Source organism: Cetorhinus maximus, chromosome 2, assembly GCF_964194155.1.
Source record: "Cetorhinus maximus chromosome 2, sCetMax3.hap1.1, whole genome shotgun sequence".
NCBI lineage: Eukaryota > Metazoa > Chordata > Chondrichthyes > Lamniformes > Cetorhinidae > Cetorhinus > Cetorhinus maximus.
In genome coordinates, this window is record NC_135880.1 from 25747561 (window position 1) to 25775508 (window position 27948).

A 27948-nucleotide genomic window follows, 5' to 3' on the forward strand; every position below is an offset into this window, starting at 1 on the left:
CACTACCTCCAGCTATGACTCACTAGTGTCAGGTTTCACTTCCAACTTTAAGTAATGTGCGATACCTTCAATTATATCTGCTTTCCTAGCCCCTGCAGGTAACCCCAGTTGTAATTTATCCTCCAATTCCAGTAACTTAACTTTAGTTACCTTTTGTAAACCAGCCAAAGTTATAACTTCAAGTCCCAAACAAGTCTGAGCAGCTGCCAAAGCCATGTTGCAGTCTCACTACTACAAAAAACCTCACCCCTACTCCTGAAGTCAAAGTGCTTCTCATACTCATATCTTTAAGAGTCACCAACTCCAAAAAAATCGAGTAACTTCAAATATATCCCAGTCGAGCCCCCAACTATAGCACAGCCGATGGTAAATGCTGAGTTGTTCAAATCCCAAAGGGAAACTTGAAACAACTGCCACAACTTGTTTTGCAATTTGTATAAATTTCAAGAGGTGTGCCCTGAATTCAGTACTAATAAGACCACCAAGGCCAGAATTTTGACCTTGATGGCCGGGCGGGCCCCACTGGCTCGGCGGCGGGTGGGCAGCCGAACTCCGCCACCGAAACGGGGCTGGCTGCCATTTTACGTGGGCGGGCAAATTAAGGCCCGCACAGCGGCCTGCCCGACAGGAAGCACTATGCACTTCCTGTGTGGGGGGTGGGGGGGTGGAGGGATTCCCCACCTGTCAAAGTGCGCTCTCTCGCGCTTGTGCGCGAAAGAGCACACTGCTCCCTGAGACTCAGGGAGAGCGCTGAATGTTTAAAAATCTTCAAAAATAGAGAAAGAAAAATGTTATTAACATGTCCCCCTCATGTGACACTGTCACACGAGATGGAACATGTTAATAAATATGAGTGAAACTTTAATAAACTTTTAAAAAACGGACATGAAACCTCATCCCGCCAGTGGATGAGGTTTCATGTATCATCAGAAGCCCACTGGGGCCTGGCCTGTCCATCAGCCTTAAGGTTGGATGGGCAAGTCTTTCAATGAGCTTAACGATCATGTCAATGGCCTCAATTGGCCATTGACAGGTCGGCGGGCGGACAGCTGATTTCGCTGTCCGCCCGCCTTCCTAAAAATTTAAACGGACCGGGATGACATTGGGGGTTCCTCCCGATGTCATCCGGCGTCATTTTCCCGTTGGCGAGTGAGTCCCGCCTCCAAATCACCGATGAAACTTCTGGCCCAAGTCTTATAGGTTTTTACATGACTAGATTAAACATTTATTAACAGAAGGAATGGCTTTAAATACATACATAGATCTACAAATTACTACTATGATAATGTTTTAATCCCCTAATCAGTCTAACTCCCAGTTACACTTCCATTAAGGCAATAGTAAGACACATAGGACAGAATTTTGTCCTTGGCGGGCAGGCTTGGCGAGGGCAGCCAGGGGCAGTTGGGAAGCCAACTGCTGTCTGCGATTGGCACCAGACCGCAATTTCACACTGACGGGCCAATTCAGGCCCGCCCAGCGTGAAATGCGAGCGGCAGCACTGAGCACTGCCTGTGTGGGGTGAGGGGTGGGGGTGGAGGAGAGCGAGTGGGCCGAGCACAAACCTCGCGCCTGCACGCGAGTGATCACTTCATAAGGATGACGCACTGTTTAAAAAAGCAGATAAAAAAATTAAAATGGAATGAAATATGTCCCTTTATTTGCTTTTGGAAACCTCATCCCACCCGTGGATGAGGTTTACAAAAAATTTCAAAGGCCACTTGGCCTTTTCGCCTGTCGGCTAACCGTTAGGTTGGGCGGGCAGCAAAACATTTAATTTAATTGATTAATTAATGGCCTTAGCAGGCCTTTTAATTGTTGGCCGACTAAATTATTGTGCGACTGCATATTGACGTTGGCACGCTGGGCCGATTTCAACAATATGTCATTTCAAGCTCAGGCGGGTTGGGCATGCGCCTGCCCTCCAAACGAAAATTTCGGCCCAGAGATTTTAAAAGACCAAGGCAAATAAACATGATACCCTGAACAAGTTGACTTCCAAGTGAGTTTTCTTAACTTCAATCCTTTGAAGGCAGCAGCTTGAGTCATAGCTGCTGAAGGTTTTTTTCACACACTTGTAAGATTTTAAAATGCCTTCCCATATGCACAACCCTTGCTCCTTCTTTATACATATCGCCCTCTTTGAATGCAAATACCCATTGTTTCACTGTGTCTTTGGACTTTATCTCCCTGATAATGAAGCCCTCTCACAGCACTAAGTTTTACCAGGAATCTTTGAAAAAAATAAACACATTGGCCTGAATTTTTCAGTCGGCCGGAACGGGCAGGGGTGGTCATGGAGTCGACTGCCGCCCACGATCGGCTGCGCGCCGCCATTTTACACAGGCGGGCCAATTAAGGCCCACCTAGCATAAGACATGAGCCATAGCGCTCAGCGCTACCTGTGCGGGCAGGAGGAGGAGGGAGAGTCGGGGCCAGCGCTCTTTCGCGCATGCACGAAAGAGCGCTTCAATCTCCCTGAGGCATGGAGCTGCCTCAGGGACACTGAAGCGCTTTTGAAATAAATAAATGAATTGAAAATTTAATTAAACATGTCCCCTCATGTGACTGTGTCACATGAGATGGGCCATGCTTTTATATTTCCAAAAAAAATCATTTAATTCATAAAAGCTTGCCATTTTAACACCCCACCCTGCTCTCTTGCCCACATGTCTGTCCTTGGCTTGTTGCATTGTTCCAGTGAAGCCCAACGCAAACTGGAGGAACAGCACCTCATCTTCTGACTAGGCACTTTACAGCCTTCCGGGCAGAATATTGAATTCAACAACTTTAGATCTTAAACTCCCTCCCCCCATCTCCACCCCATTTCTTCCCCCTCCCTTTTGTTTTTTTCAATAATTTATATAGATTTTTCTTTTCTCACCTATTTCCATTATTTTTAAATCTATAAATGTAATACCCTGTCAGTCCTTCCACCCCACCCCCACTAGAGCTGTACCTTGAGTGTCCTGCCATCCATTCTTAATTAGCACATTTTCTTAGATAATATCACCACCTTCAACACCTCTTTGTTCCTTTTGTCTGTGACATCTTTTGATTATCTGCTCCTTTCACTGCTTGCTTGTCCCTACAACCACCACCCCCCAACTTCTCTCCCCCCACCCCCCCCCCCCCACCTTAAACCAGCTTATATTTTACCCCTCTCGTAACTTTACTCAGTTCTGCTGAAGGGTCATGAGGACTCGAAACGTCAACTCTTTTCTTCTCCACCGATGCTGCCAGACCTGCTGAGTTTTTCCAGGTAATTCTGTTTTTGTTTTGGATTTCCAGCATCCGCAGTAGTTTTTTGTTTTAATTACTTCATTAGTGGCCTTCATAGGCCGTTTAAATATCAGCGGGTGCACAGCCAACTCTGGCGCGCGCCCGCTGAGCAAAACATCGCGAGACAACACGATGACATTGGGACGCACGCCCGACGTCATCGCGCGTCATTTTAAGCGCCGCCCTGTTGGGCCTTGCCCCCACACGCCGGCTGAAAAATTCAGGCCACAGTTTCTAAACTTCACCTGGCTAGGTGACACATTTCACTCCTTCTTTGAAAACAGCCTAGCCTGGTTTATTTCAAAATGCAAATGTTCCCTTGACACCTATGTTTCTAAACTTCCCCACGTTTATCTAATTAACATTTCAAACCTAACCTCTCTTCTTAGATCAAAGCACCCCAGACTGGCTGCCTCTAATTCAATTAAATCACACACACACACATATTTATATATATATATATATAGACACATCCCACTGTTACTCTATTTTACAATAAATTCCAATAGCATTATGAGAATTATTATATCTTCTTGACATTCAGACTTGCATTATGTAGCGACAAGAAGTAATTTTATATTCCCAGCACATCAGTCTAATCTCATAGTAAATCTCCAAAAACCTAAATACAAAAACTTTTGCACATATCATGCATCTGTCATGCTTGGGATCTTGCACGTCAAAGCATCAATATATATATATAAAAAAAGGCTGTCATTTCAGATGTGATCTTTTTCTCCTGAGCTGTAGGGTATTGTTTTCAATCTATTTCAATTTCCTACGATCATTATGCAGTGATAACCAGTCGCCCAATGTAAGTGTCTTTTTGGAAGCGTGGGAACATAGGAACATAAACAGGAATAGGAGTAGGCCATTTAGCCCATCAAGCCTACTCTGCCATTCAAACAGATCATGGCTGGTCGTCTACTTCTTATGCCATTTTTCCCCCACTATCCCCATATCCCTTGATGTCATTAGTATCCAGAAATCTATCGATTTCTGTCTTGAACATGCTCAATGATTGAGCTTCCACAGTCCTTTGGGGTAGAGGATCACAAAGATTCACCACCCTCTGCATGAAGAAATTCCTCCTCACCTCAGTCTTAAATGGCCTGCCCCTTCTTCCGATATGGTGTCCCCTGGTTCTCGACTCACCAGTCAGGGGAAGCATCCTATCCATATGGTGGGAATGGTGGGAAAAGCAACCAAATGGGGTTGCATTGTAAAACAGAATAGATAAAACTGTTTAGCCTGAGGTGTGGCAACCCGCTATTCTCCAAGTGAAGGTATACCTGTATTTCAGATTAAGGTGATTCGCACGAATTTACGTAAAAGATTTTGGTAGAGATTCATTAAGCTATGTTAAGGTGAGCCTTGTTATAAGTGCATCTCCTCTTGCTTCTTTTCAACTGTGGTAGCATGAGCTTCACAAGTGGGTCTCAATGGCCCCAAATCCCAGTAACACACTTGCCTCTGATTCACAAGGTTCTGAATTCAAACCCCACTCCAGGACTTGAGCACAAAAATCATTCCAGTGTAATACTGAGGGAGCACTGCAATGTTGGAGTTGCCATCTTTCAGATGAGATGTTAAACCAAGGTCCCTGCAGTCTGCTTGTGTAGATGTAGAGGAGCCCTAGGCACTATTTCAAAGAACAGCAGGGCAGATATCCCTGGTCATCTGACCAATATTTATTCCTCAATCAATATTACAAAAAAAAAAGGATTATCTGGTCATTATCACATTGCTGTTTGTGGGAGTTTGCTGTGTGTAAATTAGCTGCTGAGCTTCCTGCATTACAATAGTGCCTACAGTTTAAAAGTACTTAAATGGCTGCAAAGCATTTTGAGACATCCAGTGGTCATGAAAAGTGGCATTCTTTCCTGCAGAAACGACATACTGAATCTGGGTGTCTTCAGCCTTTTCAATAAGTGAAAAAAGGTCTCTCCATTCTTTGATGATTCGATTTTAGGGCTTGGATATGATGTGCATCCAGATATTTTTTTAAAAAATGATCAATAACATGTGCATGATGCTGAGTCTCCAAACAGAAGCCACTGAAAAATAAAAACAAAAACAAAAATACCTGGAAAAACTCAGCAGGTCTGACAGCATCTGCGGAGAGGAACACAGTTGACGTGACAAGTCCGAATGACTCTTCATCAGAAAAATAAAACCATTTCCATTCAAAGAGAAATCCAATCAGAATATCTCAACATTAAGTCTGGGGAGAAATATTTCAAACAGTTTGTGCTTAATTCAAAGAATGCCAACTACACTTAAGAATGCCTATCCTTTTTAGTTTGTTCACATACTGTGTAACACTTCCCAATTAGATTGCTCAACTTTGTCCCTACCCCTCCCTACTGCTGGTGAAACCTTTGTTATCTTGAAAGTTGTGACATTATAATGCATTCCTTGCTGGCCTCCCTGCTTCTACCCTTCGCAAACTGCAATTAATTCTAAACTCTGATCCAAACCTTTCCTGCACAAAGTTCAGTGTTCACATCAGTTCTGTCACTGCTCATTGCTATGCCCTCAAAAAAAAAATCAGGATCCTCATCCATTATCTTGGCATATTTTAGGATTTTTTTTTCTGATAATGCACTCGAGTCTGTGTTGTATAATCCTCTTATAGACTAAAGAAATGAAGCTGAAGGCAGGCAAAGAAGTTGAGCACAAATGTTTAATGGACACTTCTTCTCACAGCTGCTACACATGCCAACAAAGTAAGATGGCTGCCGTGCATCACATGACATTGCATCACGTCCTGTGATGACATAGCTATCTACATCGTTGTCTACTTAAATGAGCATACTTTACATAATGGAAAGCACACTATCAGAACAGTCTCTGTACCCTTGAGTCTTCCCATGTGAGAAGTGAAACTTTGGCCCAGGTTTTCATCGCTGGGTCAGGTGTGCAGAGACGGGAGATTTCCTGGCTCTGCAAATCCAATCTTTAAAAATGTCCACCCTATAGGTCGGATTTTCTGTCAGGGGTGGAGGGACCGGGCTGAAATAAGAGTTGGGGCAGGTGACCCCGGAATGAGTGTAAAGGTTGCCGGGTGCAGAGGCGGGCTGGGCGGAAGGCCTGCCTCTGTGCTCTGGCACTGTGTTTAAACGAATATATAATAATAATAAAACCAAAAAAAAAACTTCCTCCAGCCCTCACTCCGCACCTAGCTCACCCTCCAAACATCCCCATTGCCCACCCATGCCAACCCATACTCCCTACCCACCCCCAAGGCCCCTCATACCACCTATGGAAACCCATTCCCCTCTACCCACCCCCATTACCCCTCACATCTCAAGGCCAACTTAGTGCCAACTCATGCCAACCCATTCCCACATCCATCAACCTTTTCCCTTACCCCCTCCACACTAACTCACCTAGTATCTTTGAACACTTCCTTGATGGCTTTGACAGCATTGACATTTCCTTGACAGTTCCTTGACAGCTGGACAGTTCTTGACAGTTCTTTGACAGCTGGATAGTTCTTTGACAGCTGGGCAGTTCTTTCAATTCCTCACCCGCTTCACTTGATTAACTATTGACTTTGCACGACCAGCTGACCTTGCCTTATTGCTGACCCCAGGAGTTCTGGTATGCTTTACCGTTCCCAATTTGGATGGGTGATCAAAATATTTGCATTACTTCAGTCCTGCTGATTGGGAATAGATAATTATCCCTGATGCAACCTGGTGTTATTGTAGGTGATTACAGCTACAGGAGAAAGAACAAGTGTTTTGAAAAGGGGACTGTTTCACCTGAAAATCTGGGGTATCTGTCAAGTGATTTAGCACAGAAGCTAGGGTGGAATCTAAACCCCAGTAAATAGGTGAGTTTGACTCAGGTGGTGGGTTGAATCTCATTCTCAACCAGTCTCCAATCAGTCGTGTTTAACAGGGCCAGGGAAGTGGCTGGGTGACCAATGTACTCCCAGGAGATGGGTTGGCAGTTTAAATGTTATAGTGAAGGTAGGTGTCCACCATTTCAAATTTAACTCTGGCTAGTCATGTTTCCCCCATTTCCCAGGATTAGACACTTCCTCCCAGATTGGACCCCTCCAGGGTCAGAAATCGGACAACCCCCCAGGCATCGGACTTCCTTTCCAGCCGCTCCTCCTGGCCTCAACTAGGGGCTGGGACTTAGACCTACCTGGTCTGGGGACCTCTTCTCCAACATGGAAGCCAGACTGGAAGCCAAGCCTGTCAAGTAGACTGACTTCCAGATAGGAAATACGTCAGTGGTGTCACAGGCACAATGTGGAGTTGAATTTCCATAATGTGCAGGGTAGCTCTAACTTCCAGGTTTCCCACACACTTCCAGGCCTATCCTCCACACCTGCCACTCCCTACACCCCGACCCCCCCACGCTTTTCCTGCAGGTCATAAAGTTTAAACTCCTCCATAGATTTCTGGATGGCAAGCTGTAACTAGTGGGGTGCCACAGGGTTCAGTCCTTGGGCTCCAACTATTTACAATCTATATTAATGACTTGGATTCAGAGGTAGAAGGTACTAAAGCTACATTTGAAGATGACACCAAAATAGGTGGGAAAGTAAGTTGCAATGAAGAAATAAGAAATTTACAAATGGATATGGACAGGTTAGGTGAATGGGCCAAAATCTGGCAGATGGAGTTTAACGTGGATAAGTGTAAGGTTATCCATTTTGGTCGGAAGAATAAAAAGGCGACTTATTTAAATGGAGAGAAACTTCAGAATGCTTCAGTGCAGAGGGATCTGAGTGTCCTCGTGCATGAATCGCTGAAAGCTAGTATGCAGGTACAGCAGGTAATAAGGAAGGCAAATGGAATTTTGGCATTTACTGCTAAAGGAATAGAGTATAAAAATAGGGAAGTGTTGTTGCAACTGTACAAGGCATTGGTGAGACCGCACCTGGAGAACTGTGCACAGTTTTGGTCCCCTTACTTGAGGAAGGATGTAGTTGCACTGGAGGCGGTTCAGAGGAGGTTCACTGGATCGATTCCAGAGATGCGGGGCATGTCTTATGAGGAGAGATTGAGCAGTTTAGGCCTATACTCGCTAGAGTTTAGGAGGTTGAGAGGAGATCTAATTGAGGTATATAAGATGCTAAAGGGGATAGACAAAGTAGACATGGAGTAGATATTTCCCCTTGTGGGGCATTCTAGAATGAGAGGCCATAGTTTTAGGCTAAGGGGTGGTAGATTTATATCAGAGATGAGGAGGAATTACTTTTCTCAAAGGGTAATGAATCTGTGGAATTCACTACCTCAGAGTGCAGTGGATGCCGGGACACTGAATAAATTTAAGGAGGAGATAGACAGATTTTTAATTAATAATGGGTTGAAAGGTTATGGGGAGAGGGCAGGAAATTGGAGTTAAGGCTGAAATGAGATCAGCCATGATCGTATTGAATGGTGGGGCAGGCCCGAGGGGCTGAATTGCCTACTCCTGCTCCTAGTTCTTACGTTCTTATTTTCCTAGATGTCTGAACAAACTTCAGATAATTGGAATTGTTCATGTGCTTGCTGGAAGCGACCTTGAAAGTGAAATATTACAAATCTGCATTCCTGGGATGGAAGGGTTTCCCTATGATGAGAGGTTGAGTAAATTGGCCTATTCTCTCTGGAATTTTGAAGAATGAAAGGTGCTTTCATTGTAACACATAAGATCCTGAAGGAGCTTGGCTGGGTAGCCGCTGAGAGAGTGCAATCTCAGGATAAGAGGCCAATCTTTTAGGACTGAGATGAGGAGAGATCGCTTCACTCAAAGGGTTGCGAATCTTTGGAATTCTGTAGTCCACAGAGTTTATGGATGCTCCATCACCGATTATATTTAAAGCTGAGATAGACAAAATTTTCATCACTCAGGCAATCAAGGAATATGAGTAGTGGGAGGGAAAATAGGATTGAGGCAGATGATCGGCTGTGATTGTATTGAATGGCAGAGCAGGCTCAGAGGCTTAGTTATATGGCCTTCTCCTGCTCCTATTTATTCTGTTCTTGTGTTCTTATCAAATGTTTAAATGTTAAATAATTAGGCTGGACGACTCATTTTTTAGCGGGCATTGACATGATGGCTGTGTGGCCTCTTTCTATGTTGTAAATTTTCTATGTCTCTGTTTCTCCACCTCGGTGTAGATATTTGGAATGTCAGTCTGGACTGCCTAGTTTGTGATTTCTTCACTTGATTTTAACCCAACAGAACACAATCAACCTAAAAAAGAGGTGTTAAATAAGAACAATAGTTATAGATACTTTGACCTGTCTGCCTTGATTGGATCTGGTGTAGTTAGAGTTATGACTCACCTGGATAAGTTTGTACAAGAGAGACTGTGAAGTTTTTTGAAGTTTTGATAAGCATCATTCTACCCTATTACTTCGGGTAACAGCTTAGCTGCTGTTTCTCATGTGAGAGTTGATGCTCCTTAGGCTTTGAAGACATAAACAGATACTTGCCTTAGTTTTATGCTGTACGAAAGCCACATAATTTCCTGAATCCAAGCAAAGTAAATGAAGGTAGGTTGCTTATTCTCTGTGCAAACCTCAGATAAATAGTGAAAGGTCATTCAGGTAGCATGGAAAGAAGGTGCATTGCAGGCACTTGATCTATTATTTTCAGATTTGTGTAATAACAATGGATAAACAATGTCAGAATTTCAGCTCTTTTAGGCCAGTGTCCCCGGGCTTTAGAATAGTACAATCTGGCAGCAGATGTTTAATTGGCAGAGGTATAGAATATAAAAGTAAGGATACAATGTTGGAATTGTATAAAACATTGGTGAGGCCACAACTGGAGTATTGTGTGCAGTTCTGGTCACCACATTACAGGAAGGATGTAATAGCTCTGGATAGAGTGCAGAGGAGGTTTACAAGAATGTTGCCAAGGTTAGAAAAGTGTAGCTACGAGGAGAGGTTGGATAGGTTGGGGTTGTTTTCCTTAGAACAAAGAGGGCTGAGAGGTGACTTGATTGAGGTGCACAAAATTATGAGGGGAATAGATAGAGTGGACAGGATAAAATTGTTTCCCTTGATGGAGAATTCTAGAACCAGGGGACATGGATTCAAGATAAGTGGCAGACGGTGTAGGGGGGACATGAGGAAGAACTTTTTTACACAGAGGGTAGTGGGTGTCTGGAATTCGCTGCCCAAGTTGGCGGTAGAGGCAGAAACTCTGAACTCTTTTAAAAAGTACCTGGATCTGCACCTTCTGAGTTTGAGTTGCAGCTGCACTGAGTTGAGACCTGCTGAGTTTTTCCAGCATTTTCTCTTTTTATTTCAGATTTCCAACATCTGCAATATTTTGCTGTGATTTTTGCTTCTTTTTTATTCTTCCTGCCAAAATGGACAATTTCACATTTTTTCACATTATAGTCCATTTGCCAGATTTTGACTTGGTAATATTCCAGGTAGAATGTGAATTGCTTTCCAGAATCCATGGTTGCAGTAGAGTTAACTGTACACAAAGACATGAGAACATGAGTGGATTTGATGTTCAATATGTCCAATCACAGCAGATCAGTAACCAACAATGCACAAAGAAAACCAAATTATATAGCCAAATAGAGCATCGAGCATTTTAAGTCATGCTCAAATTGTATGATACTTTCGACAGAACACATTTTGAGTACTGTGCTCAGATCTGGTCACTGAGACAAAAATGAGACATTTAATATATCTCTTTATTATGCGCTCATGGCATGTGGGCGTCACTAGCTAGGCCTGCATTTATTGCCTATTCTTAATTGCCCTTGTTCAGAGTGCATTTAAGAGTCAGCCATATTGCTGGTGGGTCTGGAATCACATGTTTGCCAGACCGGGTAAGGACAGTAGATTTCCTTCTCTAAGGGACATCAGTGAACCAGGTTTTTACAACAGTAAACAATAGTTTTGTGGTCATCATCAGACTTTTATTGAATTCAAGTTTCACCATCTGCTGTGGTGGGATTTGAACCCAGGTCACCAGAGCATTACCCTGGGTTTCTGGAACACTAATCCACTAACAATACCATTATGCCACAAACCCGACCTGCTCGAGTGTAAAATAGCGCGCGATGACGTCAGGCGAGCGACCCAACGTTATCCCGTGCTCGCGCGATATTTCAGTTGGCGGGCGCACACGAAAGTCAGAAACGCGCCTGCCAACAATTATGAGGTCAATTAAGCCCATTAAAGTTCCATTTGTCCGCGATTTTTCATGGTCCATCCATCCTTATGATGCCAGTGCCCCAAGCCAATTTGCACACGCTTGGGTAATAATCCAGAGATTATAACCTTTGAGGTTCTGCTTTTCAATTTAATACTTAACTCCTCATACTTTCTATGCAGAACCTCTTTTCTAGTTGATCCTATGTCGTTCATACCTACATGGGCCATGACAACCGATCCTCCCCCTCCCACTGCAAGTTACTCTCCAGCCCTGAGCAGGTGTCCCGAACCCTGGCACCGGATAGGTAACACAGCAGCCTAGACTCTCACTCTTTGCTGCAGACAACAGTGTCAATCCCCCTCACTATACTGTCCCCCACTACCACTACATTCCTTTTTACTCCCCCAACTTGGATGGCTTCCTGTACCACAATGCCATGGCCAGTTTGCTCTTCCACCCTGCAGCCCCACTCTCACCCAAACAAGAAGACGAATCTCAGACCTATTGAACAATTGCAGAGGCTCGCACTCCTGCACTCCTGCCCTCTGGGTCCCCTTACCTGCCTCACGCACAGTCACACCTTCCTGTACCTAACCACTGACCAAATCATATGACCCTATCCTAAGTGCTGTAACTGCCTCCTGGTACTAAGCATCAAGGTAACTTTCCCTCTCCCTGATGTGTTGAAGAGTCTGAAGCTCCTCGAGCCTCCAACACTTATTGCAGGCGTGTTTGCCCTGGATCACAGTATTATTCAGGAGCTCACATATGCTTAATTAGAGAGGCCTTGATTTATAGCCAGCTCAACTGGGGCTAGTGTAACCCGATTCAACCAGTTAGATAATTAACTACTCAGCTCTGACAGCAGAGAGTGAGTTTACACTGTCTAAGCTGCAAGAAAGTAGGAACTTAGCCTGCTTACACAGTACTTCCAGTTACTGCTAATTATAGACTAGACTAGAATCCTAGATGGACTTGTGGCCACGATCAGGTCAGCCATGATCTGACTGAATGGTAGAATAGGCTTGAGGGGCTGAATGGTCTACTCCTTTTCCTATTTCTCATGTTCTTAATCTGTTGGGATAGCTGGTCTCCAGATGGTCCACCACTGGAAGATGGCAGACATTCAGTTCTTCTTGGTCTTCATTATTGCCGTAATTTTCCAATATGTCACACAGGACAAATATCAGGAGGTGGGGGCTTTCTGCAGCATGAGTTCATAATTCCCTGGCTCATTCTGGACCCAGTGTGGTTCTGGAGGTTGGCACTCCAGATGGATTGAAATGAGCCCTTGTGACCCGATGGAGTAGGGGGTCAACATGTGTTTAGGAGTATGGCATGTTCCATATCTGGAAGGTAATTTTAGCCTCTGATAGAAGATGCAATTCTTTTGCCCTCTTTCCACAGGGAGTCAAGGAGGACATAGCCGGGGTATAATGGAGAGTCAGAGCCAGCCAATTGCCAGTCAGGTGCCCTGTTTCCTAGCCACATGAGACAGAAGGTGCCAGAGATGCATATGCAGTAGCTCTGGTGCAGCCTGCCCTGTGCAATTCAATTGCCCTTCCACTGATCCTGCAAACACTGGCAGGGTTAACACAAGAGCACACGAGGTATATGTTTCCAATGTAAACTTTGCATCCCGGGACTTTTAAGGGGCTTAATGTTTTCTTCTTTAAAACCTAAGGAGCAATCTGCTCCATGGAGCTGAGCCATCGAGATGAGGGGAGCTTTAGATTCTTCCTATTGGACTTGTGAGAGCAAAACATTCACTGGGCTTCCCATTCTTGATCACTGCCTTGTTATCACCGTACAGGATGCATGTGAATGTGAATAGGGCTATGTTCAATTGTCCTAGATCCTTGAGTTTTCTAGGCCACCTATACTCAATGTCTAGGCTTGGGTAAGGAGAATTACCAGCTCAATAAGACATCAGAGGACTGAGCATCTATGGAATCATACCCTTGCATGTGCTAATCAACAAGAGTCAAGTAAGAGGAAAAATTTGGTGGAAAACAGTTTATGAGAATTATTTTTACCTCAGATTGTAAGATGACCTATTCTCCCCACCCACCAACACCCCACCCTCCACACACACCCCCCACCGCCATGCCTCTACTTTGAAGTTATGTCAGTGTGCAGAATTTTCACTGTCTTCATTAATGTTTTATAGTAAAGAAATGTCACTCCATTATAAAAGAAGTGATGAAGTTATAGAGTGCCTCACCAATCCATTTTATAACAAATCATGTTCGCACTATAGTATGTCACCAATAAATGAACTGCGTATTAATCATGTACCCATCAGGCACTATCAGCTGTTGTTTTGTGTATTTTATGCCTCCCATTCAAGTTGATGATATCTGGCAACCCATTGTGAAAATAAATTGTGTATTGAAGATTTCAGTTGCTTATATTTTAGCCTTGAGGCTCATCTTGATTTTTTTTTTCTCTCAACAATTGTGCGGCCTTGCTGCACTGAGCCTTCATTTAACTCTAACACTATCCTGCAAAGAAAATTGTTGTCAAGTGTGGTGGGGCGGTGGGGGTTGGGAGGTGGGGGGGGGTAGCTTGAAATATAATGGGTAACCCTGTCACAGATAAAACAATATGTAAAGGTTAGAAAGAATTTTTATAACATTTTGTTCCTGATTGCTTCAATATTTTGACTTTCAACAGGCACTCAAGTCAGCAACAGCTTGGTGAACCTTGGGTTGATGCCAGACAACAACCGTGAGTCTATTCCTTTGTTCTCATTCGCAGAGCAAATTAAGTGCAGGGTTTTAGCGCTTTGTCCTCCATTACCATTTTCATTGTGTTTACAGATAAACAAGTGTTCATTCTGTTGGAAGGCTTATTAATATTCATTACACAACTAAATTGTTAATTCTGTAATCCAGTTTCATGTCCTTATGAGGCAGTAGAAAAATAGATTTACACTGCAGTGAGAAACATTTTTGGATTGCTGATAAAACATTGAACAATATATTTAATAACAAAAGATTAGAAAGGGCTTACAGAGTTCTGCCAGTGTGCCGTGTGCTGCATTCCCAAGCCCTGCCGACAAGGAAGGCACAAGTCTCTATCTGTGGTCTGTCTTAAGGTACCCGATCCAAGTGGCATTGGGATTGACATCACTGTCCCCATGTCATGGTACGCTAGCCCTGATAACTACCAAATGCCTCTAGCTGAAAAATATCTGGATGTAGCCAATGTGCAAAAGATGGGATTAGGTCTTGATTGCAATGACCTACATCCAAAGAATTTGCCAGCGTTCCACATTGAGACATCTACATGCAAACGGTTTACTTGAGAAAGGCTCTGCTGGGCTACAGACAAATATAAAACCCGGTTTCACTCATTGCTTTCTGTCAAGAATATTGGGGAAGTGGTGCAGCAAGAGAGGGAAGGTACTGTCCACCCAAACTGTTCTGAGAAACGGTGTTCTAGAAAAATGATAATGGAAGAATTAAGCTGTAAAAGTAAAATAATCTCTGCATAATAACATGAAAAATGTATAGAATTCTTCTCATTCTCATTTTGGTGGGCTTTTACTTTAGTTGAAGACAATTTATTCCACTCTGTCTAGACCATAACTTCTAAAACAAATTCCACACCACTGTTTTTTTATTTGCCAAACTTTAGTGACAGTTGATTTGCTTTTAATAGTTGAATATAGCTGCCATTGCCCAAATACGCCTAGTGCATTAAAATGTTTTAGAACAAGATATCCATGCTTATTGATCTTTCCCACCAATTTAAGCCATCCAGAATAGCTGTTGAAATTATAACTTTCCTTAGTGTTAGAACTGAGACATTTACAGATTCTGAATTCATGTTAAGAACCGGAGGATCCCATAAGCTCTGAAGATAATGTATGATTGGACTATAGAAGCAAACTTTACACTGCAATAGATGCAAACCTAGAATTGCAGCAGTTTTCTTATGCTCTCCTCAATGTATGAAAGAACTGACCTACCATGAGGTACAGGTTCATGGGCACTAGCAACTCGTATAAAGGGACATCCTTCTGGCAGCCCGAACAGAGACTGTCAGCAGTTTACTTGACCACCGAGGCCTTACTGTCTTCACTCATATATACACACAAATAGTGAAGCACTAAATATCATTTCAGCCGAGTGGATATTTCTCCTGCCTGCTGTCTAGTTCCCTTCTTTCAAACAGACTTTAGAATCTTTGAAATGCTATCAAAGAGATGATGATAAACATCTCTACTTTTGAAACTGACTGACTAATAAACAATGATTAACTCCCCTTGTGAGATATTTGATGTGCTCCATGTCTAGCCATGACAGATATTATTTCTTGTCATATACAGTAGTCTTGAAATTACAGTTGAAATTATCACCAGTTGAGCACTTAATGCACCCCATGACATTTTTGTCTGATATTTTAGAGGGGATGTTAAGCAATTGCAAATGCCTCCCACATTAGGGCAACGGCCATGTTTTCAACTTATAAAAACATCTATTCCTTTTGTATCTGAAGAAACTCCATTGAAAACGGCTTTGTTTTGTATCACTTTGTTGTACTTGTGGCATATCATTTTTATTTCCATGTTTTTTTACGTGCTGAAATGGAAATTCTACGCAGCGGAGCAAAGCTAATTCTCCTTGGGGTTTTGAAGAATTCCTGACTGGAGATCCACTGGATTCCAAAAGAGGCAGCAGATCCTTGCATGGCTGAACTTTTGTGAGATGGGACAAAACGCAGAAATCTGACACACCATCTCAACATTTGGAATCATGAAGCAAAATGAAGGGAGAACAGAATAGTAACAGATTGTTGAGTATCTGAGAGGAACAGATATACAACAGGTTGCATGGGATCCCTTATCATCAGTCATCTAAGCCAAGCCTTTGATAAGGCAAGATAAAAAGTTGATAAGATCGGCATGGTTCCAGAAAAAAAGGCAAGCAGCACTATTTGAGTGTGAGAATGTAACAGGAAAAGACCCACCTGCTGTGTGGCACCAGCAATTCCTGCACTTCTATAGAGATTTCAGATTTTATTATCTCCACATTTCCGTGCAACTGTCAAATCCTGTTAAAGTGACTGAAGAACTTACCCCAATTTTGTTTGAGAAGCACATTCATTCGTCCGAAAAGCAGAATGGTTACTTTCACTGATGCACAAACTCATGGAGGGGGAAAGATTCTATGTAAACTTAAGTTGATTCCCCGGGGACAAGCAGCTCCGTGGGCCGATACCTGTGCAGTTTTCTTCATTGATGTTATCGAGGGTCTAGGAGCAGTGCTGCTTGAATGGATTTTTCTCTATGAAGTTCCTGTGTGCACCATTTTAACTACTTGTTAGCCTCTTCATTGTAAACCGTTTCATGGCTTCATGCAGAATAATGTACTGATGCATTTAAGGCTGGCACATTAACCAGTGCACTAAAAATAGCACTCTGTGACACTTCAGCTGCTATGAAATAAATTGTTAATAATGTTCTGCTATTTAGATTCTTGCATGGTATTAATTGCAAGGACGGCTTGCTGACATCCCTCAGCAGTATAAATGGATGCTGCTCCGATTTTTAAAAAATGCATAAGGAATCCTGAAAATGACTGTAAAGAATCTAACCATACAGATGCTTCATTTTCTCATAGTTTTTTTCTCTCTCTCCACTATTTTAACAGAGGCATCGATGTGTTTCTTAAAAATGGGTTAGCACCTTTGTTGGAGTAGAGTGCACAAAGCAAAAGCAAAATAGTTTTCTCAGTAACTAACAGGCTGTGCTCTTTTGTGTGTTTCAAATACTAAATCAGTCTAGTGCACTATATGTATTTCGCCATTTTAAATTTGAAACATGCAAGTTTTAGAATTTGAAAGAAAACCATTATTAATTATAGAACTTGCAGGTACAGCAAGCAATTAGGAAGGCCTGTGATTTGCATGCCTTTAATGCAAGGCGGTTGGAGTGTAAGACTAAGGAAGGCCTGCTGCAATAATGTAGTGCTTTGGTGAGACTACACATGGGGCTGAATATTCCCCCCGTTGGGTGGTGGGGGGGGTGGTTGATGTTGATGGGCGGGCGCGCTTCCGATCAGCGCCCCCAATTGGAGGCGTGGCGCCATTTTACGTGGGCGGGCCAATTAAGGCCAGCCCAACGTGACATCCGCAGGGAAGTGCTATGTGCTCCCTGTGCGGGCGGGGGGGAATGCCTTAAAATCGAGAGTGCGCTCTTTCCCGCAAGCGCGCAAAAGAGCGCACTCATCTCCCTGAGGCTAAGTGCTGCCTCAGGAAGATCGCCTCTACTTTCAAAAATATTAAAAATAGAAAAAAAAAATTCCCTTACATGTCCCCTCATGTGACAATGTCACATGAGTTGGGACATGTTCATAATTTCCAAAAAAGCTTAATTAAAATTTTTAAAACCCTACATGAAACCTCATCCCGCCCGTGGATGAGGTTTCATGTTTATTCTAATTCCCACTGGGGCTCCTGGCCTGCCCGCCAACCTTAAGGTTGGATGGGCAGGTCCACTAATTACTTTAATTGCTCTGTCAATGGCCTCAATTGGCCATTGACAGGTCGGCGGGTGCACAGCTGATTTTGCTGTGCCCCCGCCTTCCTGAAAATTTAAATGGGGCACAGTGATGTCAGGAGTTCCACCCGACGTCACCGCACATCATTTTATGCGTCGGCGAGCGGGCCCCGCCCCCGCTTGCTGACGGTAAAATCCAGCCCATGGAGTACTGTGGATAGCTTTGTTGCCCAAACCTAAGGAGGGGTATGCTTGCCTTAAAGAGGGTGCAACAAATGTTCAGTAGATTGATTCCGAGGATGAAGGAGTTGCCCTGTGGGGGTAAATTGAATAGCAAGGTCCACATTCTCTGGAGTCTAGAAAAATGAGAAGCGATTTCATTGAAATGTATAAAATTCTTAGAGGGCTTGACAGGGTAGTTTCAGAGAGGCTACTTCCCCTGGTTGGAAAGTCTAGAACTAGGGGCCCTAGGGCCGAACTTTTCTGGCCCTGTATGGCGGGCGGGGAGGGACAATATGGTGAGATGGCCAAAAATCAGTTTCACGCTGTTGCGAACCCAGTTTGTGATTGTCCGCTTCGCCCGTCAATAGCAGGCTGTGTTTCCTGCCACCACACATCAGGAACCTAATTTCAATATTCTAGCATCTTATTATAAGCCCTGCTTGCCAGAATCACCACCCCCCCACCCCCACCCCCCCACCGCCTCACTGGATCACCCGGGCATGTCAGTGTGATTGCACGCTGATGGGTTTCACAACTGTACATAAGCAACTGGTGAACTTTGTTTATTATTTCAAGGTTTGTTTGCCTAGCTCACTTCGGAGAACACTCACGGTCATTAGCACCAGGCTCCGCAGGCAACGCCACATCACTTTTTGGGGGGCTCATGGGCAGGTCTCTACCTACCTGACCAGCAGTAAGGCAGGAGTGGCGGCAGGGATGGCTTTACAATGGCTGCAGGGCTGTACTGGGGAAGGGGGGTTATACCAGGGTGTGTTTGGGGGCATGTGTTGATCTCTGCAAGTGACTTCAAAATGGTGAGGGCTGAGGAGGCAGTCTCCTGAGGAAATAAGGCCAGATAGAGATGTGAGGGTGTGTGTGAGAGAGTGAGTGGTATGTCCCTTGAGCGCTGGCAGTGAGTGAGATGCCAGTGAATGCGTGATGGCCTTGTGAGTTTAGAGTGACAAGATGATTGACTTACCTTAGCGGTATGGATGAGATCATTCATCCTCTTTCTGCACTGGATGGCGAACCTCTTGTTCACAGCATTGGCACTGACCACTACTGCCACCGCCTCCTAAGATGGAGTGGTGAGACCAATGGCCAGAGCAGAGCTAGAGGACATTGCAGCGGGCCTCCACGACACCCAGAAGGCGTCCCAGGGATGCACCACTGAATCGGGAGGCTGCACCCTTCTTGGCTTTTGGGGCTATATCTTCACTGGAGCAGCCCTGGGCTGCAAGCATTGCGAAGTGTAAGCAGCAGTTTAAATGCGGTGCATTGCGTGAGGGAGTGGCAAGGTAACAGCGTAGCGTGCAAATCGCAGGCCGCCCACCAGTGAGATGGCATATTTCCTGTGGCTGCATGATTAATGAGGCGTGAATGGAATGACATGGCGCGAAAAGCCGCCATTGCAGTTGGCGGGTAAAGTGACTTTATTCCCGCCCGCTATCATACTTTGTGCAAATCTAGGACGGTTCCGCTCCAATCTTAGAATAAGGACTTGACCATCTAGGACCAACAGGAGGAGAAATCTCTTCACTCAGGGGGCTGCGAACCCTCAGAACCCACAGTGGGCTGTGGATGCTCAGTTGTTAAGTATATTCAAGACTGTCAAGAGTATAAGGACAGGGAAAAAAAGTGATGTTGCATTAGACGATCAATGACGATCTTACAGAATAATGAAGCAGGCTCAAAGGGCCAGACAGCCCTGCTTCTATTTCCTACGTTCTTTTCTTCTTAAATATCTTCTACTTTGGAAAAAAAATAAGCAGTCATGACCTTATTTAGTACATTTTCTTTCGGCAAATTGCAAAAGTTATGATATATGGGGCTGAATTTTCTGTTTTTGTTTCAAGTAGCGTTCTCCTACTAGGCCAGGCATTTACTTAAGTGGAGCTTGTTGTACTGTATTGCAAAACTAAATGATTGCCATAGAAATGGAGCAGGATATAGTTACAGAATACAGTTTCTAGCTGTAATAACAGAACACATCAAGATGGAACTAAAAAGGCCAAAACAACTGCCCTTTATAAAATTGGACAATTTGTTTAACTATATTAGTGAAAGGTAAAGGTATTTGCTAAGGGTTTAGAAGTTAGTTGGCGTTTTTGCAGACAAGTACACTTGTAAATAACCCTCCACTGTTCACCCCCATAAATAAAATGGGGTAATTTTAATATCACTTGTCAGGTGGGAAACCCATGGGATCAGGGTGGAACATTGATTTTACAACCTGCGCAATGAGGGAAATTTAAACCTATCACACCAGTCAGGAAACTGACAGGATTGGGTGGAAATTTTACATTCCATTGAAGTCAACGATTAATATTAGGGCAGGGTATAAAATTAACATTCCGCATGATCTGATGGGTTTCCTGGCCGGAGAGTTAGGTTAAAATTGCCCCAAAGTGTCAGAATCTGAGAGGACTGAATGAAACTCTGAGTGCACAAGCCAGGTATTAGCGACATCAATCTCTGTTGCGAGAGGTAAATATTTTATAACATTAGCTTAGGTTCTTCATTAAAAGAATCAAACAACAACATTTTCCCACAGACAAAATTCTCTCTGTACTTGGCCAAAATTAAGGTGATGTTGAAGATTTTTGTTCATAGAATGTGGGTGACACTGGCATTCATTGGTCTGAGGGCGTTAAGACTTAACCACACCTTGTGGGACTAGAAATGTATGTAGGCCAGATCATGCAGGGATAACAAGTTACCCTTTGTATAAGATATTAATACATCAGTCAGGATTCAGCAACGATACAGAAAATTTCATAGTTATTTTATCTGGCAAATCCTTAGATTTATTGAAGCCAGTTTCTCAACTTGCCATTGATGGGAATTGGGTTTATGACCGCTGGACTGCAAGTTCATTCCCTAGCACTCACTATGCCCTTGTGAATACCTAGCATGTTAAAACATCTCAATTTACTTCAGCATAAAACTGAACTACTCTGGGAGTGCAACGATCTGATGTCTTGGGAAACAGAGGTGCTGTTCCATGCTAGCTGTGCTTTACAAAGAGCAATCAGATGAATGGAATGTCAGCCTATTGTTTAATAATGTTGATTGAAAGGAAAAAAAAAGACTTGCACCTATCATGACCTCAGGATGTCCCAAAACACATTAGAGCCAATTAAGTGCTTTTTGAAATGTAGTTACTGTTGTAATGTAGGATGGCTGCATTTGCTGCCACCACAACTGCACGGGCTGCACTCACCAGACATGCAGTCGCAGTGCCTATGACATCACTGCCAGCAACCCCGCAGGTAGTTGCATGGACCAAAGAATAGGACCAAGTGCAGCATCAATAAAATGTATGTCTCTCACCAGTGTTAAGGATTGGGGTTTTCACAGAATACTGAATCCCTGTTATGACCACGTGAGGGCAGGTGCAATAACTCCTCCTCTTTTCCCACTCCTCAATTGATTGTATCAGGTCTTTTTTTTTAATTTATCAGGATAAATGTGTCAATTCAGCATATGTACTTAACCATTTAAGTATTGATTGCAATGAACTCAGTCCGACAGGCTTTCCTGAGTTTAAAACAAAGAGGGTTAGTTTTTAGTGTGCTAAAAAACCACCGAGGTAAAGATATAAGGACATTTTTAAAATGTAAACACACATCTCAACCATTGTAACACTCGCACACAAATTACAAGCTAAAGAGTGGAGGAGGTTAACTTCTGACAAAATTAAGATTCACGGCTAAAAGGCAAGAAAGTAGATAGTTCATTGATTAGTTACCTAGGCTGTAACACAATAACCATTGTGATCATGATCATGTTGTTCATGGTTGAGGCAGTTCTTTAAATAATAGTCCTTGTTTTTCCTGGAAACACTGCTTTGGAATTTGAAGTCTTCACAATTTGATATGCTTGAACAAATTTGCATTGAAAGGGAGGAGATATGAGCAGTTTTAGCGGGCTTAAAAGTGGATAAATCCCCAGGACCAGATGAGATGTATCCCAGGCTGCTGTGTGAGGCAAGGGAAGAAATTGCAGGGGCTCTGACACTATTTTCAAATCCTCTCTGGCCACAGGAGAGATGCCAGAGGACTGGAGGACAGTGAATGTGGTACCATTATTCAAGAAGGGTAGTAGAGATAAACCAGGTAATTACAGGCCAGTGAGTCTAACATCAGTGGTAGGGAAACTATTGGAAAAAATTCTGAGGGATAGGATTAATCTCCATTTGGAGAGGCAGTGATTAATCAGGAATAGTCAGCATGGCTTTGTCAGGGGGAGATCATGTCTAACAAATTTGATTGAATTTTTTGAGGTTGTGTAGTTGTGTAGATGAGGGAAATGCAATTGATGTAGTCTACATGGACTTCAGTGAGGTTTTTGACAAGGTCCTGCATTTGAGACTGGTCAAGAAGGTAAGAGCCCATGAGATCCAGGGCAATTGGCAAATTGGATCCAAAATTGGCTTAGTGGCAGGAGACAGAGGGTGGTGGTCGAAGGTTGTTTTGTGATTGGGAGCTGTGGCAAGTGGTGTACCACAGGGATCGGTGCTGGGACCCTTGCTGTTTGTAGTGTACATTAATTATTTAGAAGTGAATATAGGAGCTATGATCAGTAAGTTCACAGATGACATGAAAATTGGTGGTTTTGTAAATAGTAAGGAGGAAAGCCTTAGATTACAGGGTGATATAGGTGGGCTGGTAAGATAGACAGAGCAGTGACAAATGGAATTTAATCCTGAGAAGTGTGAGGTGATGCATTTTGGGAGGACTAACACAGCTAGGGAATACACAGTGAATGGTAGACCCAGAGAAGTACAAAAGATCAGAGGGACCTTGCTGTACATGTCCATAGATCCCTGAAGGCAGCAGCACAGGTAGATAAGGTAGTTAAGAAGGCATATGGGATACTTGCCTTTATTAGCCAAGGCACAGAATATAAGAGCAGGGAGGTTATGTTGGAGCTGTATAAAACACTAGTTAGGCCACAGCTGGAGTATTGTGTGCAGTTCTGGTTGCCACACTAAAGGAAGGATGTGATTGCACTGGAGAGGGTGCAGAGGAGATTCACCAGGATTTTGCCTGGGCTGGAGTGTTTCTGCTTTGAAGAGAGACTGGATAGGCTAGAGTTGTTTTCCTTAGAGCAGAGAGGGCTGAGGGGGGACCCGATAGAGGTATACAAAGTTATGAGGAGCATAGATAGGGTAGATAGGAAGAAACTTTTCCCCTTAGTGGAGGTGTGAATAACCAGGGGGCATAGATTTAAGGTAAAGGGAAGAAGGTTTAGACGGGATTTGAGGAAACATTTTTTCATCCAGATGGTGGGTGGAATCTGGAACACACTGACTGAGGAGGTGGTAGAGGCAGGATCCCTCACAACATTTAAGAAGTATTTAGATGAGCACTTGAAATGCCATAGCATACAGGGCTATGGGCCAAGTGCTGGAAAATGCATAGGTGATTGGTGGCCGGCACAGACATAATGGGCCAAAGGGCCTGTTTCTGTGCTGTATAACTCTCTGACTCTGATTTCTTTGTCTGTTGTCCCCAGTAAGATGTAGGCAGGCAGAGTTCACATTAGTGTAAAGATAGGAGGTCTTTTGCTGCCTTTTGCTGCTTTCAGATGTTCCTTTTCCAGACTACTTCAAAAGCAACCAGGGTGTTGTTTTTTTTTTATTATTTGTTTATGGGATGCAGGTATCGCTGGCTAGGCCAGCATTTATTGCCAATCCCTAATTGCCCTTGAGAAGGTGATGCTGAGCTGTCTTCTTGAACCGCTGCAGTCCATATGGTATAGGTACACGCACAGTGCTGTTAGGGAGGGAGTTCCAGGGTTTTGACCTGGCGACAGTGAAGGAATGGCGATATATTCCCAAGTCAGGATGGTGAGTGACTTGGAGAGGAGCTTTCAGGTGGTGGTGTTCCCATGTGTCCGCTGCCCTTGTCCTTCTCGGTGGTAAAGGTTGTGGGTTTGGATGATGCTATCGAAAAACCTTTTTATAAAAAACATGTCAAAAATGGCATTATCGATCATATGACCTCTCTCTCCATAACGATTTGAGTATTCTACAGAAGGTAATTAATTAGCTAATGTCTGGACTAACCTTGGCTATTGTTTTATAGCCTATGTGATTAATTTGTTAAATTCTAATCCTGAGTGGCCCAGTCTTCCCTGTAACGAGATAGGAAGAACATATCAACTCTACCCAATGTAGCCATTGTCTTTGTAGACTTTCTGTCTCTGTCTGATGGAATGGAATGTAGCTGTTATAGTAATGCAAATGGTGGCAGCCATTTTAAGTTTCAATCCATCTTTGAAGTAATGCTTGACATCAGCAAATGTGAAATTCCATCGGAAGTTTGACTGAGCATTTCCTAATTGTAATCTACATTGGAACTTACAGAACTGACCAATTTACAGTTGCAGATGTGTCAGCTGATCTGTGGCAGCCATCTTAAGTTGGTGGTCTTTGTTTTAACAGTTGAAACTACCTTTGAAAATTTCCACATGTGAGTCCATCCGATGAAACTGAAATTTAATATTCGACATCAACACACCTTCGTAACACCTCAAAACACCAGTTTAAAATCCTGGGATCACAATTGCGATTTGGTCGCTGTCCTGCTCCCTAACTCACTGGCTGCCCAGCTCCTGACCCATCCCTGCCTCCTTCTCACTCACCTCACTGCTCCCTCGCTGTCCACAGGCAGCAAGTGGAACAGTGAGTGAAGCCGTTTGTGAGGCAGCAAGCAATGCAGCAAGTGGGGTAGTGGGCAGGGTGAACAAGTGGGTGATGGGAGCTCAATGGTGCACAACGATGACATCAGTGGCACCACAGATGCGCCTATGGATGGAGTGGGTGCCAATTTCCTGTTCCAGGCGCACAATGATGTCAATGGCACCGAATTCCTGTTCTAGTGTGGTGGCAGGAGATACCATGTTACAACAACCAATTGGCACATAATAAGCTCCCACAAACAGCCAGGTATATTTTTTTGTTATGATAATTCCTGGATAGATATTTGCCAGGTTAACAGGGAGAAGCAAGGAGGAATATTAACCAGGAACTGGGAGAACTTTTTTTTTAACCTAATGTCTCCAAATCTTTTTCCTTCTAGAACAAGAGGACAAGGCTTTGGCTTGATTTGTAGCACAAGGGCTTTCTGGGCATAACATCATTCCCTGAGAAAGGCATGGAAGATTTTTTATTTTTTATTTTTAACTGTTACGGGAAGGAGGGGGTTTAAGTTAAACAGCCCTGATTTCATCTCTCCTCACCCGCCAGAAAGTTGCTTTGATTTTGGTTTCCCCCTTTATAAGCGGTGGTGTATTTCCCAAGCCCTCAGTTTTGGTGTGATCCAATTTCTCTTAATAGCCCCACAGCAAATTCAAGATAGGATGATGTCAGAGGGATGGTTTATTCACACACGCTTAAACACGAGAAGAGGGGCACAATGTAGCCTCCTTTTTTCACTCATACAACAAAAGAGGGAAAGGAAGAGGGAAGGAAAAGAAAGAGATACAGGGCAAAGATCACAAAGAAGCTAAGAACTACTGTTTCACGTGAGTCCAGAGTCCAGGATCAAAATCCAATGATGTATTTTTGCACAGAGTTGCAGGTTGAAAACTGATGCTGGATAATTCAGTTTTTTTCAGTATGGATGACTTCCACATTGAGTTGGGCATGCAGAGGCAGATTAGTGTTGCAGGCAATGGTACAGAAGTTCCAGTAGAAACAGTGTAGTTAGGGGCCTGGCAATTTAAACCTGGACAGAGCTCTGGCTCTGTTGCTGTTGGGTTGATGGAAGCTGAGAGTCTGCTGCTTTGCAGCTCCACAAGACATGGTAACTGGTCCTCCCTGCTGGGGGTTGTGGGGGGCCGGGGGGGGGGGGGGGGGGGGGGTGGTGGGGGGGTGCTGGGGAGAGAGGAGGTCATGTGATATGACTCCCACTTCTCCACGTTGGTTTGGACATAGGATATATATTTCTTTTTCTGGATTCTTGAGATGGTTAATGTTTCAATCATTAATAATTTCAAAAAGAGGTTTCAGGGTCCTTTGTCCTCACAGATTGATAATCTTTGTTGACCAGGGCCTGGCCTTAGAAATGTAAATAGCCTTTGTACAATTCCTTGGGATTTGGTCTCTGCAGTCACAGGGGGCATTTGTGCCTCTTTAGAAATAACAAGGTGGCAGTTGTTCTGAATGCCTGGAAGTTCCATTTGTTTGAGTCATAACCAGTCATGTCTTCAGTCATTTTAAAGCCTTTGCCCAGTTTAAAAAAAAAAATTATAAATTAGCCAGGCTGATATCAATATATTTTATAAAAATATAGAGTGAGGTCCTGTCTCCGGGACATAACCTTTAAACATATTGCTATATGGCCTGGTGTGGTGCATTAAATTTGGCATAATTTTCCCATAATAATTATAGGGCTATATTTCTTTACCATTTTCAACATATTTTGGACATATCATTAGGCTAAGCAAAAGCTTTTGGCAGATAAATCAGGCGCAAACCATTTCCAAGGTTTTACACTATAATGACTCCCATATCGCCTCCCACTTTTTGGTGCTTCCTGTGGTCTGCCCACTACCTCCCAAATGCGTTCATTTAAATATATGAATGGCTAGCTAAAGAGAAGAATGACCCGTTCATTTATTATTTACAAAATAATAGATTTGTACATGGATGTTGTAAATATTTCAGTAGTTGCCCCTGCCTGAACAAGGGGGCAGCGGAGTGATATTTTGTATAGTTCTAAGAGAGAAAAAACAGGAGGGATGCTGGGCCGAATCTTGTTGAGGCATCGGGGTCTTACCTACTGGCTGGAGAGACAGTGAGGGACCCCTTTTCGGGAAGGACCTCTGAACCACACACCACTCAGGCAGTGATGAGGCCAGTGGCAGGCCTTCCTCTAAAATTAAGACCCCGGGGCTGGAAGTCTAGCCTACTGAGACCTGCCAGCCAATCAGCGACCAGCAGCTCTTATGCTCAGCAGCGCCACTGAGAAGCTATGGCTGCTGCCGAAGGACAGGCACTGGAGTCCCAGGATCATGGAGTGACCCAGGCCACAGGTAAGAAATGCTGGGGAGAAGGTTCGTGCTGAGAGGGGTGCAGGGGGCCTAATGAGAACGTAAGCATTTGAACAAATGAAAAGCCAAAGCTACTGTGGTGCTTCTTCCCAGATCAAGTGGTGATCTTTCAGTGCTCCATGAGTTGTGCTAAAATAGTTTTGGCGAAAGAAGAAGTCTCAGGGTGACATCAGTACACCGATTATATAGGGATTGCTGATTTGCCCCTGAGAAATGGCCTCTCTTCTTTATTAGGATATTGCTCTACAGTCTCACAGCAATAATATAACTGAGGGGCACAGAGCACTGCCAAAGGTCTGATGTTTCACTTTTCAAATTTATGCCTCAAGTATAGTGTGGGTCATAAATGTGAGTGAACATTTAGCAGCAGCTCACATCTCACCTCAAATTGTGTTTATGTCATCATTCCACTTTTTCACTTCTCTCCCTCATTGATTTACAGTCGCTATTGAGCTACTTTTAGTTGTTGCGTGACTGACATTACCAATATCATGTTTTGTGTCTGTAAGAAGTGGGAAAAGACAGGAGGCTGACAGGAAGCGGCGTTTTGCAACTGCAACACACTGCACCATGAACTATTGGGATACCCAAAGATTCATCTTCATAATTTCTCAAGTGACAGACTCCCAATCCTAGCCAATACTTCTATTAGGAAGCACTTTTCCCACAGAGAGGTTGTGTTCATGATCATCCCTCCCATGCTATGCTGGCCTCTTCTGTGTATTCCCTTGTGTTGG

At 43.6% G+C, this 27948-nt stretch overlaps 1 long non-coding RNA gene across 1 annotated transcript in view; it reads left to right on the forward strand.

Annotated features, from left to right (window-relative positions):
* Nucleotides 1-27948, forward strand: part of LOC144690163 (uncharacterized) — a 1928633-nt gene that overhangs the window by 668759 nt on the left and 1231926 nt on the right. The window contains exon 3 of the long non-coding RNA XR_013578781.1: nt 14095-14148. This is a non-coding gene — a long non-coding RNA (uncharacterized LOC144690163). The remainder of the gene's footprint in view (nt 1-14094; nt 14149-27948) is intronic.